The sequence below is a fragment of the Callorhinus ursinus genome, unplaced genomic scaffold, assembly GCF_003265705.2.
Source record: "Callorhinus ursinus isolate GAN/ISIS: 27379988/994484 unplaced genomic scaffold, GSC_fseal_2.0 scaffold3, whole genome shotgun sequence".
Classification (NCBI taxonomy): domain Eukaryota; kingdom Metazoa; phylum Chordata; class Mammalia; order Carnivora; family Otariidae; genus Callorhinus; species Callorhinus ursinus.
In genome coordinates this window covers 77,195,448-77,217,799 of record NW_027397065.1, presented here as the reverse complement: position 1 = coordinate 77,217,799, position 22,352 = coordinate 77,195,448, and the positions used below count along the sequence as shown (strand labels likewise).

General features: G+C 34.3%; 1 protein-coding gene and 1 pseudogene across 1 annotated transcript in view; both read right to left on the bottom strand.

Annotated features, from left to right (window-relative positions):
* The window catches only part of CDH18 (cadherin 18), a 990,219-nt gene that overhangs the window by 649,446 nt on the left and 318,421 nt on the right, over window positions 1-22,352 (bottom strand). The gene's annotated exons all lie outside the window — the stretch shown is intronic.
* Window positions 9,351-22,352, bottom strand: part of LOC112820447 (F-actin-capping protein subunit alpha-1 pseudogene) — a 28,127-nt pseudogene continuing 15,125 nt past the window's right edge.

Sequence of the window (22,352 nt, the reverse complement as noted above, 5' to 3'; positions counted from 1 at the left end):
TACCCTTTGTTCATTCCACCCAGTCATCAAGGTCTCCTTGCTCTTCTGGAAACAACTCACAGATACTGCATTTGCTGATTCCACTGCTTAGAGGTATCCACTTGGTTAGAAACTTCATGTTCTTCAGATTTGTTTAAAAGCCATCATTCATTAATAGTCTGTCCTGGTAAGAGTTGATTTTTTTTTTTTTAAGATTTTATTTATTTATTTGAGACAGAGAGAATGAGAGAGAGAGCACATAAGAGGGGGGAGGGTCAGAGGGAGAAGCAGACTCCCTGCCGAGCAGGGAGCCCGATGCGGGACTCGATCCAGGGACTCCAGGATCATGACCTGAGCCGAAGGCAGTTACCCAACCAACTGAGCTACCCAGGCGCCCCGAGTTGATTTCTATAAGGAAAATTTTGCTTACTTACTGTTTATTATTTATATTATTTGAATGCTATTTAAGATTGTCCAATCAAATCTCTGACTCCATTTGTTTACGTAAAATTCTAAATATCTAAAATAACTTGAATGCTAATTTTCTTCTACATTTGTACAAAGTGTGTTATGTTTCTATATTAAAAATTGTGCAAAGAACCCAGTACTTACTTTCCATTTATCTTCTAGAGATAACTTTATGCCAAGATGACATAAATGTATTAAGTTTAGATTTTGTTTTTTGGTTAAAGCCTATATTTTCTTCTTTTAAATTTCATTAGGCCTACTTTACATTTTCTATTTCTCAACATGGATGTTATAAAATGTTAGTTTAATATAACCCATTTAAAATGAGCAATAAAACAAGTTTGTGATGGAGGATGTGGAAAAACATGACTAAAGAAAGTCAAAATTCCAATAAATCTAACATACATACTAATATTCGCTGGATAAAAGCATGTGGAGAATGGAATCTCTGTCTGGAAGAATTTAAGCACTATTTCCCTGTCATTAGAATGTCCAATGGGATATGAGAGACTTTTGAAGAATTCAGTAATAATGAATGTCACTTAAATGTTTGTGTCTGTTGAATACAGCTATTTTATATCTCTGATCACTTGTTTTGTTATTGTTCAATATGCAGTGTGTTTAAAACCAGTTAAATAAAATTCAACATCTTAAATAATTATGTCTATGTGGAAGTTGATTTCTGGAAGAGGATTTTCCAACTTGCTCTTTCTCATTTATATGTTTTGAATGCTATGTAAGATTGTGTAACTATTTATAACTATGATTACCTTGGATTTTGCCAAATTTTAGAGTTATGCAATGTACAAGAGAAGAGGATTTGAGGGGATAGAATAGGAATGTTGATGAAAAATACTTATATTAATATTTGACAGTCTGCATTTTAGCAAGAAGTTCTGGGAAGGAAAAGAATAAAATGATTCTGATCTTCTTATAGTGGTAACAACTATAAAAATTAATTCAGAGTTACTATTAGGTGAATTTTTTTTCCACTCAGGTATATATATTATGGAAATAATGCCATAGTGTTTGCTGAAAATGGCTAGCATTCTAATGAGTTTTGAAAATCTTATATGCTAATTTTCTTATATAAATATTGCATCTCTGATTAGCCCAATAACTCTTGAACCCTGCAGTAAAAGAACATATTATATTAATCAGATTATCATGCCTGATTTTTTTCCTACTCCAACACTTAATTGTGTAGCATGCCCTTCCCTCATCTAGGGTCTAGATTTGAAAAAAGATTAGATAACAGATGGGGAATAACTTTGGTGTCGCAGGTCAAAGCAGATGCAGTAATAGAAATATCTCTTATGGAAAATTTGCTAAGAGGAAATCAATCTTGAAGACTTAAAAGATTTTATTGTCTTATAGTTACTTGGCATTAGGGAATTTATATACATATACATGTATATATAAACTTTTTGCTTTTCTGTTTTTTTGTTTGTTTTTGTTTTTTGTTTTTTGTTATTGTTTTTGCTTTGTCTGTTTGCCACTCATTTACTGCTGGTCTGAAATATGAACCTGGATATAAGAGAGTAACTGGTAACACACACTAAAGACTGAAGAAAAAATACTAGGGAAGGAGACTAGGGATACTAGAGAATTGAAATGTTTGAGGATAATTAAAGGAGGTAGAAGAACAGGGTTCTAAAAAAACAAATAGATGTCCTACCAATAAGAGGAAAACTCATCCCTTGAGAGGGAGGATCTTAGAGAAGAAATCCCTACTTACTTAGGAGTCAGGAAAAATTGGACTAAGTCAGAGGACCAATCCAATATACTAACTCTAATTTGAAGGTCTATGGATTAGAAAATGTAATTCACACCAATAGAAAGAAGTTTTTTATACGTTTTTCTGGATTGTCCATGTGGAATCAGCTAACAGTAACTGCCATTAATTTTATTATTTCATTCTCTTGTGTTCTAACCAAAGTTATCATGAAACAAAGTTCCCCATCAATCAAGGTAAAATTCCTCAGGACTGATTCTTCTGACATCCAAGTTAGTGGAGAAAGTTAATTCTACCTGAAGAGATTGAAGAGTATGAGGTAATAGAGATAGGTTTAATGGACTTTAAGCACAAATCCTATTAATTGGCAAGCTATTTGTTATATTCTGAGGAATCTGACCTCCCTTTGCCTCTAATTCCTAAAACTTGGTTATGGTCAAGGCAAAACTACTTATAACTCAAATCACTTCCCCTGCCTATTGTCTATAGGGCAGCTATATTACAGTTGAATTCTGACCTCTCAACAAGAATCTTATTTCAATCTGATAGTCACACAATACATCACTATTTCACTTAACACCTGTATAGAACGATAATCACTTACTGGTACAGACAACTAAAATTATTTATGTTCTTCCCATGAAATGCCTACTTTAAAAAATATAGAGAAATATTAAATGCACATGTTTTATCAACATAATCCTAAACCTATGTTTAACAGCAAAACTAAAAATAGCATGGGAGATAAGTTTGATACTTTTACATCCTTTTAAATTTGCCACCAAGCCTTCGAGTTACAATTGATTAAGGAAACACCTTAAGAGAAAAAAGAAGTCTCCTCTTCAACCGAAGTGTTCTGCTTTACAGTTTATTACAAGAAGACACATTTAAAAACATAATAAAAACTCTGGAGATTAATCCTTAAACTGTACCTATTGTGTTAAAGATAAAAATAACTTCAAAACAGAGACTCTTCAGTATGGGTTTCATAGATATGTAGAGCCCATTATAGATGAGACACCAGAAAACAAAATCCTTTAGCTCTGCTATCAAAGATCTGAGATCTGAATGACATGATAGAAAAAGTCCATCCGAACAAACCAAACACATGTATCTTTCAAAGAAAAATTGGTATCTCAAAATGGAAAGAAAACTATCATTTTAGATTCTAAAATATGGCCTATAGAGTTCAAACAGAAATATTTTATTCCTTTTCAGTTAAAAATAAATCCTTGGTTATTTCTACAAAAATAGACTGTTCAACTAATAAGGTCAGAGTATGATGTTGCATTTTTATGGCTACTACCAAGGGAATGGCACAGTATCTGTCTGAGCCTGATTCTATAGTTCAAAGATTAAGCCAAGAAAAATTCTCCCTAGGATGGAAAATTGAACCAACAGCTTTCTTAGGAAAACAGGAAGATGGTAGAATTGGTTGGACCTATAAATCAAATATCATTTTTTTTTTTACTGGTGGGTAAAATTATGCCTTGCTCTATAATTAAAATTATAAATACCCCAATGTGCAAGTGCTTATCATATATTTACCTATTTGTGCTTGCTAATTTCCCACTGAACACAGCTTCTCTTACGCAAATATTCTACATGGATATGAAAGTATTACTTGTATATAATACGTAAAATAATCTTTCTTGTTTTGTCCCAATCATGTGACAAAAATATTTAAATAAATTAGATTCAGATCTTAGGAAAGAAGGTGAAACCATGAACTGTATGATGGAAATGGAAAAAAAAAAAGGCTAAACAGAAGTGACATTAGAATAAAGGGTTAATGTACCTAAGATGTAAAGCAAAGTTCTTTATAGCAGGAGCCAACTTCCAGTAACAATTTCTGTTTCAGTTTGTATTCAGTTATCAGTATTCAGTTTCTAACAAAACTTTATTTCAAGTTTTGTTTCAGTTATCTATTTGTATCGGTTACAGTTATTTTCAGTTTGTATTGATTTGTATCAAATCAATACAACAGGGATCAGAAAACTATAGCCTGAAAGCCAAATGAGGTGCAACACCTGTTTTGGTATATCTCCGAGCCTAGAAAGGTGCTTTATTATTAAATGGTTATAAATATTTTGTGACATGTGAAAATGATATAAAATTCAACTTCCCATGCCCACCAATAGAGTATTATTGAAACACAGCCATGTTCACTTATTTGCATACTGCCCATGGCTGCTTGTGTGTTACAGGATAGAACTGAGTTATTGGAACAGAGATTGTATGACTCACAAAGCCTAAAACATTTATTACCTTTACAGAAAAAGTTTATCTACTACTGCTGTAAAAGAATATTGATTTATTAATTTTTGTGATTTTATGGGTCGAATGGGCTCAGTGTCACCATAGTTAAAGTCATCTACATGATTACACTCATCTAGATGCTTGGCTAGTGCTAGAACATCCATGATGGTCTTTCAAACACCCTGGCTCTGTTTTCCAAACTCTTAATTCAGTAGTATTTCCTAAGACTTTTTGTAGCACGGAGGCTGATTTCTAAAAGGGAACATTTCTAGAGAACATACCCCAATGTGCAAATGCTTATCATATATATATACCTATTTATGCTTGCTAATTTTCCATTGACCAAAGCAGGAAAAATTGTCAAACTCGGAGTCAATGTGGGAGATGGCTCAACAAAGCCTGTACACTGGGAGGTATGAAATATTGGGGCAAGCAATGTAAAAGTCTCCTATAATACTTAATTGTAATGCATTTATGTTTTATTTACTTTTTGTTACTTATAAATAGGAAAATACTTAATTCATATTCAGTTTTAAAAGATCAGTTTCAGGCCTCTTTTTTGAGTGTTATTCAATGTTCCGTTGTTTCTACTATCTCTCATTTGTCTTATTTCCCTCTATGTTTTGTGATTTTTAACTGTGAGCTTATTTTCCATGGAACTTTATTCATGCAAATTCTTTGAGCATGCAGACTTCCTTCAAATGACTTGCATTTACTTTGTATCTGATTATTATTTTTCAACCAGATTAGCTGAATTCAGCATGAAGAACTATTAAAGCTAACTTATCATTTATTAATTTTCAGGGAAAGTTTTTTCTTCCCACCTAGCTCTTCATTTTGAGGAAGATTTTTTTTTTTTTTTTATCTAGCATGGGGTGAGAGAAAGTGACCTGATATTTAGCGCACGCTTACCCTGAAGTTATAGTCGCTTGAAGTCCCAACTATATTTAGAAGTTCTGCTAAAAGGCTTACCACCTTGAGCCGGTCCCAGAAATACATAAAAAACAAAGTTCAATTTCCTTAGGTTTCATTTTACAATGTCCTCAGGGCAAGTAGCTTGTTCTAGTACAGTGCTGTTTATCTCTCTTCTTTCTTGCTTTTAAATTAGTTTTTGGTCTCAGGATTCTTTATTTCCTTGCTAAGTCCTTAATGCAATTACAAAGTTGGTTTACTTTTATTTATTTATTTTTTAAAATTTTATACAGTGTTTTTAATACTTCTCAGCAGGAGGATGGTCATGTATATATTCCAGCTTTATGCTGGAAACATAGAATAAGATTACTTCTTCTAAAAATGTTTCTAAATTAAATTTTATTTTAAGGAATTATATAAAAGAGGAATAATTTTCTATAGAGTATTTACTTAGATTCAATTGTTATAAAGATTTTACAACATTGCTTCATCTATTCACAATCCTGTGGTATTTTAAAGAAAATTCTTGACTTTATATCACTTTACCATATATATATTTTTATTAACATCTTGTAAAATTATGGAGCTTTCCTTGCATAACCACAGTGTCCTTTCTATACATCATGACATGGAAATTAGCTATTTTGTATCATCTAATATCATGTCCATTTTCAAATTTCCCCCCTTATCTCAAAAAATGACATTTTGTAACTTATTTGAAACAGAATCAATGTTCACATTTATATGTATTATGTCTCTTATGTCCCTTTTAATCTAAAACTGCCTCCATCCTCTGTTTTTATTCCCTCTTGCTTGTTGAAGATACATTTTTTCTATAAAACTTTTAATATTTTTCCTCATGCACTTTTTAAGCAACTTTAATCCTGTTTTTGTGTGTCTCCATATCTGTTCATATAGAAATCACTGTGGAATACATTTTGCCAATCCAATGGAGATTCTAAGTCCCCATCTTGCCTGACCTCTCAACAGCAAATGTGCATTTAGATAGAGACTGATCAGCCATCACCCCAGTAGAGGAAGCTGATATTGAGTGAAAAGCATGAAGTGAGTATAAAGATCAGCAATTACAAAGCAGAAAATATATGAAAACAAGGAATAGTTTTCTCAGCTAAATATATTGCTGTGCAAACATACTATATTCCATGAAATAAATTTAAAATGCATATCTTATATGAGTCTGATCTTCTAAGAAAATCACCTTTTTAAATATGGAGCTTTATTTTAACATGTGTGAAATATACCATATTACATAAATGTGAGGCATTGGTAGTGGTTAATTCATTTGCACTATCTATAAAAGGCTTATTATGTACACAATACTTAGTTACTGATGATAATAGAAGTCACATTTGTTGAAAACTACTAATGGAGTCACTCAGATGGATGAATAACCCAACAGTATAATAACTATTTCCTCCTTCCAAGGTCCAAAATGTTAATGAATATATAGATGGTTGCACAAGTATTGAGTAGGAGATAGCATTTAAACCCTCCCTGGATTGCAGTATGTCTTTATTACTTTCTGAGGACCTTTGGCTTAAAAAAAAAAAACCTTCTAATTAGAAGAAAATACCAATAATTCCTTGCAGTATAGAATAGATTTTTTTTTCTTATTTGAAAAAGAGCTAATTTCCAAAATGCCTTTCTAATTTATCCAGTGTTTCTTAAATGGTTACTGAAGAGAAAAGTTTTTCGTCTTATAGTATCAGCTCTGCATCCTGGCAGATAAAATGAACTAGTTAGATTTGAGTAAACTAGCCTGACAGCAGAATCATTCTTAAAGAGTACGGAGATAATGCGTAAGAATTTTTTTAGATGTGATTCTTCGATAACATTAAATTTAAATATCACAAAAAAGTAAGTAGAAATCACTTAACTATTTCCATACAAAGTTTTCGTCTAAATTGAGCTAAGAGGTAAGAACGTTGTTCTTCATGTGTCTTTTTGTTGATGACTTTATGAAAATAATGTAAGCCTCATGTGTTCCATTCTTTCGATTACACCTGCCTTTCTTCCTCCTGATTTCTTCCCCAGTGAAAGGAAAATGTAATACAACAATGAACTTGTTCAAAATTTAACTGCCTTTACATCCTTTGAACCAAAAGTGATTTGAGGAGTAAAGAGTTTTTGACATGTAATTTAAATCTATCGTAGATAAATGAGTTAACTAGGGAGAAGTTGTTTTAGGAAAAATTAAGGTCAATGAAAATGGGAAGCACATTAGAAATATTTGAAAGGGATGTTCTCCATTATTTGTTCTATGTAAATGTGACTTGTTAAATGCATTTCTTACTTTTATTTTTTAATGCAAATATATTTTATTTGAAATAAACAAAAAATGCTTCTATAGCTCAATGGGTCACTTGGAAACAAACTTGCTTGACTGTATTACTGAGGAAAGAGAAAGCTGAAACAAAAGCCCCCTTCTTTTTTGACATGTATCTGGAGGCAAAGAGGGAGACACTACCTGTTTTTTGAAAAACTGACCCTCCGTTAAGGCCTGGCCATAGAAGTGTAAACAATATAAATGAATCTACCATTAGCAGTTGTCATATCATATCTCTGTCACCTGTGTATTCTGGGAGATCACGCATATACCTGCCAATAAGCCTGGGAAGAGTTGCTGCATCATAGTTACATTTGAGTTCTTGGCAGACAGGACTGAGGAAGAGTAATTTGGAACAAGTTGTGCATCCTATTTAGAACAAATCACTAGTATTCCCTTAAATAGCAGGTTACAGTAGAAAGACACTGCCTGGAATAGATCCTTTTCACTTTGGTTCATCTTTAGTTTTTGTCTGTGATTTACATAGTTGTTTGATTCATTTGCTTAAAGTACAATCCCACCACAAAGTATTAAAGTACAAGATACCTATTATTACTTCAACATCTGCATTTTTCAAATTTTATACTCTACTACATCCCTAGTATGTCAGTAGTTCATGAGTAATAAAAAAAATAATAATAAATGAGTAAAACTCTTCTAAAAATGCAGACTTATGTCTACAACTATAATGGTACTAGATGGGAAGGAGAAAACAAGGGAAGAGGAGAAAGCCAACACATTTATGTGCAGGGACAGTGGCTGAAGACTCTGGATTAAAATACAACTTCCCCATAGAAGTTGGTTATATGGAATTTCTAGACAACTTCCTTTGCCCCCACAAAGGGACCTGAAAAACTCAATTCCAAACTTTTAAAAAACTACAGTTATGAGATGTTTATGTTTTTTTCTTTTTGAGAAAGAGAGAGGGAGTGAGAGAGAGAGAAGGCACAGACTTAAGGGGAGGGGCACAGGGAGAGGGAGAGAGAATGTTAAGCAGGCTCCAAGCTGCCCAGCATGGAGCCGGACATGGGGCTCCATCTCACAACCCTGAGATCATGACCTGAAATGAAATCAAGAGTCGGATGCTTAACTGACTGAGTCACCAAGGTGCCCCCAGTTATGAGATGTTATAAATGATGATCAAAGGAGTTGGAAGGAGAAGGATGAATGTGTCTTCTACTCAGCTAGTTTATAGCGTAGCCTCTTTAGTTCTTGGTGGATCAGTAAAAATCACTGAAGTACCAGAAGCGCTTTGAAGGACATGAGTAGAAAAATACGGGGCACATTACCTGTCTATATCAGTAACAGGGCTTCACGGCTAGGAAAATGATCTAAACAGGAAGATGACTCCAGGATACATCACTCTCTTCATCACTAAATATGGCAGAATTAAAAAAAATTACAAGTAGACATAGTGAAAACATGAAAATTACAAAGCAGAGAGCACAAGAGAATCAAAATGATGCTATAGATTCAACAGTATTCTGTGAGGGCTAGAAAACGTGTTAACTAAAGCCCTAGCAAAATATCACTCTTGTTTATAAATCACTTATTTATCACAGGACCACATATTGAATCCTTTCTTGCTACGTACTGAAGAATCCTTACATTCAGCCTTTAAGCATTCCATGTTTCTTTACCAATCTTGTTTCAGTTGATTTTGGTGTGGGTAACTGGTAACTGATGGCACAAGGCGGTGAATGTGGTGTCTGACGTTGTGTGATATTTGTCACTAATTGCTGCCTGCTACTCATTTTTTGCATGCTTTATGATTTTAATAAACTCCTTGGCACTTTGGACTTCCTTAGAAACAGTTACTGAGTCCTATACGTCTTCATGACTAACCAACTGAACATTGCCATCTTCGTACTAGTGAACCTGAATCTTGAGTATTCCAACAACCAGGGCTGTAGATGGTGTGATGGTGAGCTTCCATTCTGATCTCCAATGACCATTCCAGAAAATTTTAGGCTGAAGCTAGTGGCTTTGATACATGCAACAGTGGTCTTTTGCCATCTATAGTTTTAACATAAAGAGTACAGAAGTCGTTGAAATAATGATCTTTCTCATAGACCATTTTAAAACATCATCACAGGATTCTCTGTAAGAGTTCTTACCTCCATCTATGTCCTCTGGCTGGATGGATGTCACTAGCTTCTTTAAGTGATCAAAGTTAAAGGAAATATTGTTTCTTGGATCTAAAAATCTGCTATTACCCAGGTCACTGTGCTCTGTAATTAAGACCTGACCTTCGCATCCTTCTATCTTCCCAGGCATGAACAGGGCAAACACATGTGCTGCCCCTTCCCTGAGGAGACTGTCATTATTAAGTAGTAGCCAGACATCCTTGAACACGTCTTTAAATTCCTTTGCGGGTGCATGAGTGATGAATTCACTCACCTGACACCAGATTCTCCAAATTGGTAGTATTGGGCTGTTCTAAAATTTCTCACTTTTAGAATGCCTGCTTATCCTTGATTAAAGATGTTATCCTCATTGTATAGCATATGTGTCAATGGTTAATTAGAGACACATTTAACTAAATATCTATTACTTGACCCAGAATGTGCTCCATTCTGAGGATAGATGAGTAAAGATAGTTCTGGCATGGCAGAATTTACTTAAATTCAAATAAACTTTACAGATGACTTAGCAGAAGTCTTCTTGAATATTTACTAAATGCTTGAAGGACTTAAGAATAAGTGAAAAATATTAAGTTGAATATTAGTATTTGCAGTGAAGTTTTGTAACAGATTTCAGGAGAGGAGACATATTCCTCAAAAATAATCCCGATTTTATTTGCTTCAATGGCTTTTATAAAACATGTTATTATATTTATATATATATTTATATAATATATATTATATTTAGTTCCTCATCATTCTCATTCTCTTTAACTATAATTTTACTCATTCTCCTGAAATCTCCAGAATATATTTCTGCCCATATTTGAACCATTGTGTGCATGTGTGTGTGTGAGAGAGAGAGAGAGAAGTTGATTGGCTGATTAGTTCCATATATTTGACAATTGTATCCAGAGAGAGGGGAAAAACCTATAAAGAGACCCTGAATGACAAAGGCAATATTTGGAGCAAAGCAAGCCCCAGTACGAATTCCTTTTAGGAAGATAAACATCTTATAAAATAGTATTTTCAGGGGCGCCTGGGTGGCTCAGTTGGTTAAGCGACTGCCTTCGGCTCAGGTCATGATCCTGGGGTCCCGGGATCGAGTCCCGCATCGGGCTCCCCGCTCGGCGGAGAGCCTACTTCTCCCTCTGACCCTCTTCCCTCTCATGCCCTCTCTCTCTCTCTCATTCTCTCTCTCTCTCTCTCTCTCAAATAAATAAAATCTTAAAAAAAAGAGAATGCATTTAAAAAAAATAGTATTTTCAGACAAAACTGCAATTAAATGTCACAACCATTTCAAAGAAACAGGCATAGCATCTCCTGTATTGTGAATGGACTTAAAATCAATCTAAAATCCAAAAGTCTTGGTGAAGCTAGTTCAAGTTAGGGCAAAGAGGAAAACAAAAAAATTAACACTCCAGTCTTGTAATATATTTCATATTTTTATTGTCCTAATCTTCTATATTTACTATATTTTGTCATGTTGCTTTAATTTTTTTATATTCCTGAATTCTAATCTGAACTTCATAAAATATTATGAATTATCTCATAGGATGACGAGAAAATGATAACTATCATGTATTATTACAGTCTGTTTCAAGAATTAGAATCAATATATTATCTTAAAACTTATTTTAACAAAATAAATAAATGAGTATTTTTGAAAATAGCAAAACTGAATTTTTATATCCATTTTAAATATTTTAAAGTCATTAATGTTAAAATGCTTTTAAATGCTTTTAATATTTCTTAATCCAAGAAGTGTCCTGTAATTGTCTTTAAAATTATTATATAACCATATTTTAAAAAATAATGAGATGGAACCATAGCTTCTTTTACTATTCTTGAAGAATGATTTTTTTTGTATTGTTGTAATTATGAACCACACACATAAAGACAAAAACTTTTTAACAATCCTCATTGGCAATTCACATGATTTTATTATTAGAAAATTATCGTTATAGTGAATACATTTCAAGAATACATTTCTAGTCAAAAAAGTCTGAACAGTGTTTAATGAGGGAAGACACTGCATTTCACCACTGAGTTTCTACACAAAAGACATGCTCTGTTCTCACATGGAAAGGAGAATACTGTCACAAAATATCTTCTCACATTTTAAAATCACAACTCCTCGGATCTTCGTGTGGTTTTGCTTTTAGAGATTGGGATTTTGAATGTTTGGGCTGACTGGTGGGGGAAAAGGGCAGAGGTTGAGACCTTTAGAGCTAATTTTATTTAAAGATGCAAGAACAGAAATTGAAAGATCTCTGTTCCCCTTCACATTACAATAAGTGAGTGAATGGGTGAATAAATAAATAATAAATACATAATGAAAGAATACATAAACAAATAAAAGAGTACTATCTTGACATTAACAAGAACCACACCTGGTGGGTGCTAGACAGTAGTTTTAGGTTGGCCACAGCAGGAAACAGGTGGGAAATCCAAAGTTGGGATCATTCAAGCAGAATGTATTTACAAAAGACTTTTACAAAGAGTCATGTGGCTATGCAATAAATAAGCTTCCACTACTCTTAGGCCCAAGGGAACAACGTAGAGAAAATTACACAAGGAAGCCCCCTTTGAGTGGAGCTGGACACATCAGTCAATAACAGAGCCACAAAGAGGCAACCTCAAGTGATGCTGGGTAGAAACACTCTGCTCTCACTCCGCTTTCTACCTGGTATCTTCTGCCAGGGCACCAACTGACAGCCCAACAGAAACAGAGCAAGGGTGTAGTTCATATAGGTCAGCTTCATGAGCCACGAATCTGTTTATTAATGCGGGGTATGGATCTGGAAGGGCCAAATACTTAGCTCAGGATATACAAGTGTATTTTGAATGGACAAACAAGGGATGAATAATAAACGACAAGTTCTCATTTGTTGTAGAGGGTTTGTTACCAAATATTGTGGGGAAACTAGTCCTTTATTTCTCAAGTTAAATAAATGCATTAGATGTTTAATTTCTGTATAGGAAATTATTATGATAAATATTTTAGTGGAATTTTATTATTATTAACATTTAAGCACTTTTAGGATTATAAATAAATGTTATGTTTACAAATTTAGGGATATATATATATATGATTTTCTTAAGGTTTCTAAGCTAATTTCATATTTGTTTCTCTTTCTTTTGAATAACTGGCAAGATCCTTCACCTGTTGTTTAAAGATAATACTAACACTAACAATAAAATTGCTTCACAAAACAAGGGAGTTTATCATAGCAGTGCTAATTAGAAGTAATATTTTTAAAAATGTCAAACAATGAACAACGTGACTTCCAAAATTAAAAATCAATGAAGGGGTGCCTGGCTGGCTCAGTTGGTTAAGCAACCGAGTCTTGATTTTGGCTCAGGTCATGATCTCAAGTTTGTAAGATTGAGCCCCATGGCTGACTCCCCACTCTTTGAGGAGTCTGCCTCTCTCCCTCTGCCCCTCGCCCCACCCACGCTCTCTCCTTCTCTCTCTCTCAAATAATAGATAAATCTTTAAAAAAAATCCATGAGGCATTTTGCACATGTATAAAATTTGTAGCAATTTGTTTTTGCTGAGTCTGTCAATATTGGTCCAATGTGCCAAAGAATACACACTTTAATATATAGCTAATTATAGTCATAACAAAACTTAAAGTAAACCAATCAAGGAAATAAATGTGAACTGTAAATTAATGGAAAATGGAAAAATGAATTATTATTGCAAATGATACAAAATTCTCAAATCTATGTAATTATTCCTTCAGATAAACAGTATCTATTTGTGAGAGGCAGATAGAATTGGATGAATTCAATGTGCATGATCAAACACCTACAGATGATTTTCTAAGATAGAGCATCTAATTTGAAATGATAGAGTATAAAAATAAAATGATATTATAAAATAGAATTATAAACTAGTATATGTCTGGTATATAGTATATAACCATACTTTGCTTTTGAGAAGCATATTTTGGACTACTTTTAAACGGCACAAATATTAAATAAAATGAAAGGTTGCACTGTACTTTTTAAATTTTCTTAGTAGAGGGAGGCGTTCTTAAAATTTCTACAAGAGATTCTCAAGCCAAGGAGAGAACATTAATTTGAATTACATTCTGTGGAGGGCATCAAAACTTTTCAATAAAGTTTGTTCCATTCAAAGTCAAGGAAGTAATTTCTTGAGTAGCAATAATAATACTGACTGTTCTTCAGATCTTACCTCAGGGGTCAATTCTTTCCAATTGTGAAAGCAGAAAGGTTTTGTAAGTGTCACTCTAAATTATTCAGAATATTTTGAATTAATTTAGCTCCTGATCCTTTTCAAAGTTTGCTTAGCCTCATGCATTTTACCCATTCTAAAAGTAATCCTCTCTGTTATTAAATATTATACAAGTCATTTAAATAACAAATTCAGTAATATGTTGGCAAAATATCCAATTCCAGATTTATTAAATTTTTAATTGAAGAAGAAAAATACTCTGCTGCTTATATCCAACAATTTGATAATTTGAGGATTAAGGCAATGAGCATTTATTATTTTTTATTTTTATCTTTTTTTAAAGATTTTATTTATTTATTTGACAGAGAGAGAGAGAGCACAAGTAAGCAGAGTGGCAGGCAGAGGGAGAAGCAGGCTCCCTGCTGAGCAGAGAGCCCAATGCGGGATTCCATCCAGGACACTGGGATCATGACCTGAGCTGAAGGCAGACACTTAACCAACTGAGCCACCCAGGCACCCCAATGATGAACATTTTTTTAAATAAACTATTTTAGTGTTCTGGTTCAATCAAATTTTGCTCATATATTTATATATTTCCCTTTATAATCAACTATATCTTGGTCAAATTAAACTATTAAAGTAAACTTCTACATGTAAAAGAAATGTATTACTATAAATATACAAAATTAAATTTTAATTGCATGTTAATAATTTGGTGGAAAATATTATTAAGTGTGCAGTTAAAACAGTTTGCCTTGATAAAGAAACAAATAAGGGAACATTCATACTTTTTTTTTTAAAGATTTTATTTATTTACTTAAGAGAGAGAGAATGATAGAGAGAGAAAGCACATAAGAGGGGAGAAGGTCTGAGGGAGAAGCAGACTGCCTGCTGAGCAGGGAGCCCGATGCGGGACTCGATCCAGGGACTCCAGGATCATGACCTGAGCTGAGGGCAGTCGCTTAACCGACTGAATCACCCAGGCGCCCAGGGAACATTCATACTTATCTGAACATTTTGATTCTTTCATCTTTAAATAGGAGAACTGAAATGTTTAATAACCATTGCTTATTACCACACCATGACCACTAGATTTATTACATGTGCTTTCACCTAAGGCCAATTAAGTATGCAGGTAACTTTTATATCAATAGCATTGTATAAACCTCTGCTCTCTGAGCTTAGACACTAAGCCATTTAAGATTTTTACTAGTGGCAGGAAAGGCTGTATTAACAGTACATACTTCTCAACCCTTGCTTTTTTCCTATTCTGTTATCATTGTTAAGCTATTCTTTTCTGCTTCCACTTGTGATTTTTCATTATTCCCTTAAAAAAATCAGTTGTGGACTCTACAGTTTGCAATTTTGAAATGTCTTTGAGATTATTATTTCTAGAGAGTCCTGGGATCCATTTAGTTTAAGTGACAGAATTTTAATTGTCACTGACATATGAGACCACAGTAGTTATCTTGTGAGCTCACTCATTTGAGTAAGTTCTGCTTAACTTGCCACTTCTTCCTAAAAGAAATGTGGGGGAGGTACAGAATGGGAAGGAAGACCTGAACGCAGTAATGTTAAAAATAGAATATAATGGGGAGTATCAGTGATTTTTCTTCAAGAAATGTTCCTTATCTGATGGAAGTACTAACCACAAACGACTGGAATGCTCACAAATTCTCCAATCAACAAATCTGCAAGTGCCTAATAAGCGTATTGTCCTAGAAAGTGGGAAACTATGAAGTATAAAACCCCCATGGCTTCTGCCTTCGTGGAGTTTATCACCTAAGACAAGTGACAGACATTTGTAAATAGTAAGTAGACAAATACATATAAAACAAGAAGCTGTGATAATTGCTCTAAACCAAAATCACAAGGTGTTCCAAGCATATACATCAAGGAACCTACCAACCAAGTTTCAGAAGTAATTTTCCTAGGAAGTGATATTGGCACTAGGTTCTGATAAACTTGTAAGAATTGAGTAAATGAAGGCCTACAGGAAGCAGTCCATGCAGAGGGCCTGGAGCTGTAAAGGAGGTAGATCAACCAAAATTAAATCTGATGCTGGAGGTTGGGGAAGAGGAGCCTGAAGAGGTCTGAGGGGGTAGAGAACATAGATTAAAAACCTATGTCACTACATCAGAAACTAATGATGTCCAGCAACCCTCAGTTTGTTTCCTGAGAGTGGTAGGTGGTGGGGTGTTGGGAGGGATGGGGTGGCTGGGTGATAGACATTGGGGAGGGTATGTGCTATGGTGAGCGCTGTGAATTATGTAAGACTGTTGAATCACAGACCTGTACCTCTGAAACAAATAATACAGTATATGTTAAAAAAAAAAATAAGAAGGTAACAGGAAGGGAAAATGAAGAGGGGGAATCGGAGGGGGAGACGGACCATGAGAGACTATGGACTCTGAAAAACAAACTGAGGGTTCTAGAGGGGAGGGGTGGGGGATGGGTTAGCCTGGTGATGGGTATTAAAGAGGGCACGATCTGCATGGAGCCCTGGGTGTTATACGCAAACAATGAATCATGGAACACTGCATCAAAAACTAATGATGTAATGTATGGGGATTAACATAACATAATAAAAAAAACTAATAATGTAATGTATGGGGATTAACATAACATAATAAAATTAAAAAAAACTATTTTTTTAAAGATTATTTATTTATTTATTTGACAGAGAGAGACACAGCAAGAGAGGGAACACAAGCAGGGGGAGTGGGAGACGGAGAAACAGGCTTCCTGCCGAGCAGGGACCCTGATGCAGGGCTTGATTCCAGGACCCTGGGATCATGACCTGAGCTGAAGGCAGACGCTTAAGGACTGAGCCACCCAGGCACCCCAACCTATGTCTTTATAGCAGGGAATTCGTAAGCCCTAGAAGAGTTTCCATTAGGAAGGTGACATGGTCAGGTTTGCATTTTGGAATCTCACTGATTAGATGATGTAGATCAGATTACTGGGGATCAAAACAAAGTGCCTATAGGTTGAACAAAAATGGTAGATTATTACAAAAAACTAATCACAGCATGGGAATCTAGATAAAGGAATTATTTCTGGGTTTCTAGTGCTTAAAGTAGGTAATCAAAAATAATACACATTTTCCTCACTAAGAGGAATGGGATTATTTATACAGACCTAATTTAAGAGTATTTTAATCCACTTTGAATAGTTTGAATTTAGAGAAAAATAGTAATTTGTTTAAGGAGATTAATTTAGGTTGTAGTGGCCAAAACTTTTGGGAACAGAACTAAAATGGAGAATTATGACTAAGAACATGACTCAGTGGGCAAAAGTAATCCATGATGTGGAGAAATTAAAATTAATACATTAGAAAGTCTAAATCAAAATATAGCATATGGGAAAACCATTTTATTTTAGTTTAGTTTTTTATTTTTTAAAGATTTTTATTTATTTATTTGTCAGAGAGAGAGAGAGAGAGAGAGAGAGAGAGAGCACAAGCAGGGGGAGCAGTAGAGGGAGAGGGAGAAGCATGCTCCTCACTGAGCAAGGAGCCCGATGTGGGACTCGATCCCAGGACCCTGGGATCATGACCTGAGTCGGAGGCAGATGCTTAACGACTGAGCAACCCAGGCATCCCTGGGAAAACCATTTTAAAGTAGTAAAGAGCGGTGCCCGGGTGGCTCAGTTGGGATCGAGCCCCACATCAGGCTCCCTGCTCAGCAGAGAGCCTACTCTCCCTCTCCCACTCCCCCTTGCTTGTGTTTCCTCTCGCTGTCTCTCTCTTTCTCTGTCAAATAAATAAATAAAAAATCTTAAAAAAATAAAGTAGTAAAGAAAAACAATTCATTTATGACAAATACTCTTTATGGAGTATTTCAAACTACATGCAAAAAGAAAAAAAGACTGTAATGAACTCCCATGGACCCACCACTCAGCTTCAATAATATTCAACCCACAACCAACATTATTGTATCTATACACCACACACTCCTGGGTAAGTTTGAGGCAAATGCCAATAGCATATTAATTTATGTGTGAATATTTCAGTGTGTCTCTAAGTTATAAGAATTCCCCTTTTCCAACACAGCATCAGAAACTTATTCCCGCCCCACAAATAAAAAGAGGAATTCCTTGTTTTAATATTACATGTCCAGTTGTGTTCATGTTATTTCTGTAATTGAAACATAAATGTTCTTTTTCTTTGTTAGTCTCTTAGTTTGAATTGGAACCCCAAACTTCCATATTCTATTCTAGCTGCTTCCAGGGTCTTTTACTTTTACTTCAAATCTAATTATTTTACCAGAATATGTCTTAGTGTTGGAAATACTTGCTTAACTTCCCAAGGAACTCACAGTGTTCTGTCATTATGTAGTTTCACATCATTTTTTTGTTGATTTCAGGAAATTTTCTTGGATTATACTTTTCATATTTGTTCTATTCCATTTATTTGGTTTTCTTCTTCAGAGGGGTCAATTACATGTATTTTGTTTTATCTTTCTTTCTTTTTTCTTTAAGTAGGCTCCACACCTAATGCAGGGCTTGAACTCACAAGCCTGAGATCAAGTCCTAAGTTCAAGAGTGGGATGCTGTACTGACTAAGCCACCAATGTGCCCCAATTGTAATTCTTAATGAAGTTCATTCACTTCTGTTTTCATATTTTTCTTTTCTCCAATAATTTCATTCTGATCTTTTATAATATTGATTTATGTTGTTGGCTTATACTTCTGTCATTTCCTTTATTTCTCTTTGCTCATTTCAAAATATTAGGCTGTATTTTTCATTTGCTTTGCTAACATAAATTTCCAACACACTTTCCTCATTTGTAGGAGGCTAATTCTTTTTTTTTTTTTTTTTTGGTAGCTTTTAAAGGACAAAACCACAATCTTTTTCACTGGTTCAGTATGAAGTGAGATGAATTTTCATGTACCTCAAAGAGAAAGGAATGGACCAATATCACTTTTCTAGTGTCACTAACCTAAGGCTCCCTTTCTTCTCCTTTCATGCAGATTAAAACAGTAGGATTCAACTTCTAGAGGTCTTCACCCTTTCGTCTGAACTCTTCTAATTCTTTGCCTACTATCCAATCCAGCTCTTTGGGGATATTCTACTCCTCACCTTGACTTGGGAGACCACTTGGTTTGTTAGCCTCCAAGGTTCATACTCACAAACACCTCACTACAACTTGAGCACTAGCGACCTTCCTTTATGTCACTGCACTCATTGGGAATTAGAAACCTCAAATGCCACCAACCTCCACAACCACCAGTTTCAGATGCTGTGTTAGGATTGCCCCCTGACTCTTCCAGTATGTACATGATGATGATTTTCAGTGCTCTTCTTCGCAGAACTATCACATGATTTTCTTCCATATATTTTGGTAACAGTTGTGTCTTGTAGGTGTTGGTGTTTATCCCAAACCATTATATTTGGGGGCTCATGAGAATGAAAATGCTAGTTTTGGCATAGGAGTTGTCCTACTTATTGTCCTACTTGATTCTGCTATTCTACTTGCTTATTTTTTTATGAGTGAAATTCGAATAGATTAACAATATCTACCACTATCAATGTTGCCTTCACAGAATAACTTACTAAAAGAGTGTTTTAATTTTAAATTAAGTGCTATAGCTCATTTAAGAAAGGATCTGCAGCTGGTTTTCTTATAGTAAAAACTCATATACAAGTCCTTTTATTCTCAGCCCTGGTTAGATATTTATAAAAATAAGAGATGCATTCAATTTAGTGTAATATGCATTATTGAGCAACTACTATACTGCCAAACTCCTTTTGGGCAGAATAAATGTTAACAATCAAATATTTGTATTGAAAGACTTGAGAGAAATGAAACACTGTGCAGCTGGTACAAAAATATAAAATAATATTCCATAACCTAGAAATACGTCAACTCTGTACTTCTGAGGAAAAACAAAATCTGTACAAAACACTCTATAATGAATGATCTAATTTTAACAACAACAACAAATATATGGATGAAAGTAATGATGAGTGTTTGCCAAAATAGTAGATAGTAATAATCTCTAAATTTTGGGATTAGACTTTCTTTATACTTTTATCATGCTTTTGTAATATTTTATTATTTTTTTGACTAGTTTTTTTGCAATGAGCCAGCATTATATTTAAAATTAAAAATAGGCTCTATTTTTGCAGACTAGGAACACTGGAAAATCAGTGAAAAATCCTTTTGCATATCTACAAACTATGTAGGATGTATGTGTGATCAAGATATTATAGACAGTGTGTTCAAAATATGTAAGAATCAAAAAAAAAGAAAAGATACGTAAGAATGGATTATTTTCCTATGGATACATTTCAGTCGTATTGTGAGTAAGAAGGAGAAAACGAGGAAAAGGAGGGAGAAAGAAGACAACATAAGCCATTTGTTCAAGCTCAGGTCCTATAATCTCTCTCTGGGTGTGTCTCTCTTTTTTCCTCCTGCTCGCTCTCTGGTCAGCCACCTACACAATGCAGGACCTATCTCAAAGTCTTCTGATGAACATAGAAGAATCGCAGTATGCATGGAGGGTAACATACATTCCTGAATGACTCCATGAAGCTAATCCTACCTGCCATCTTCACTGGACTATGCTAAGATAGAACTATCTAAATCACTGAGTTTTGGGAATGTGTCTGCTACACAATTAAGAATACCATCTTCAAAGTCATTTTCAGATACCTGGTTGCATTTTTCTTGTATTTAATTAAAAAAGAATTCCTTTAGCAGCGTAAGATGTGAATCAACCAATGATTTGTTTTTCATTGATTGAGCTAAGTATTTTACCTTAATAAGCCTTGCTTCTAAAAAGTGCATACTTTAAAGGAATTGGAAAGAATATATGGTTTCCATAACATTTTCATGGATTAAATCATTTTCTCAAAGTTACTTTTCTTAATCTCCCATTGGGTTGCAATATAACTGTGAATTTGCACCTTTGAGTCTTTCAGTAAATTCTACACAAATTCTTGACCTCTAACTTAAAGTAACTAGGGTAAAATAATGAGTTAAAGGTGTTGTAAGATATTTAAGTATAGTTTATGCTTTATATAAATTTAGAAGATAGATGTGGCCTACCTTGCTCCATGTGGTTATTTTAATTCAGAGACTAAAATGGTGGTTTGAAAAGTTCTTCAGTTGAGAAAAACCATAAATCTGCTAGCTAAAAATCACTGTCATTTTTTTGGAAACAAACTTTTCAGCCTAAGAGGTGTTGGCAAGTTAATTTTCAAAGTGTTTGCAGTGCCCAAAGAAAATATCAATTTATATTAAAAACCAACAGAAATATTTTATTTTCTCTGCTACCATAATAAGAATCATTCCAAGTAATTCCTTTTATAATAAGCTTATCTTGATATTTCACTTTTTGAATTTTTGGTTTCTCTCCATTTCTTATTTTAATAAATATGCACACCTGGAACTTAAAAAAAACTCATATGATTGAGAATATTGGACTTGTGAGAAGCATCAAATAATTTAATATGAGTTTGTTTTGCTCTAAAATTTTATTTGCTTAAAAGTATTAAAATACATTTATATCAGTTTCAGAATTTTGTTAAAATCAAAACAATTTTCCTACAGAGGGCAGCACTGGTAGAAATACAGTGAACATATATATATATTTTTTTTAAGATTTTATTTATTTATTTGACAGAGACACAGCGAGAGAGAGAACACAAACAGGGGGAGTGGGAGAGGGAGAAGCAGGCTTCCTGCCGAGTGGGAAGTCCGATGCGGGCTCGATCCCAGGACCCTGGGATCATGACCTGAGCCGAAGGCAGATGCTTAACGACTGAGCCCCCGAGGCACCCCTACAGTGAACATATTAATAGGTCAAAGAAAACTTTAAAAAGCACATCTGCTATGACCAAGGCAGTGTTAGCACAGTATCCCAAAACAGACTGCTGGGAAAGAGAAGCAAACAGGCAATTGTGTTTGTATCTTGAGGTCATTATCCGATTTTTTCCTATATAAATTCAATTTAGAACAAATTGATAACTTGAAAATATGAGCACCTAACATTCCATGTAGACAACTGTCAATTTCTCTAGATAGTTTTTCTTTTTTTTTCCTCATGAGTTGTGATGATTAATTTTATATTTCACCTTGACTGGGCTATGAGGTGCCCAGATATTTCATCAAATTTTTCTCTAGGTATATCTGTGAGCATGTTTTTGGATGAAATTGACATTTAGATGGGTAGAATGAGTAAAGTAGATTGGCTTGCTCAATATGGGTGACTTTCATCCAGTCAGTTGAAACTTGAATGGAAAAAAAATTGCTGACCCTCCCCCAGATAGAGGGGAATTCTTTCTGCCCAATTGATCAGGTGTGACATTGTTTTTTT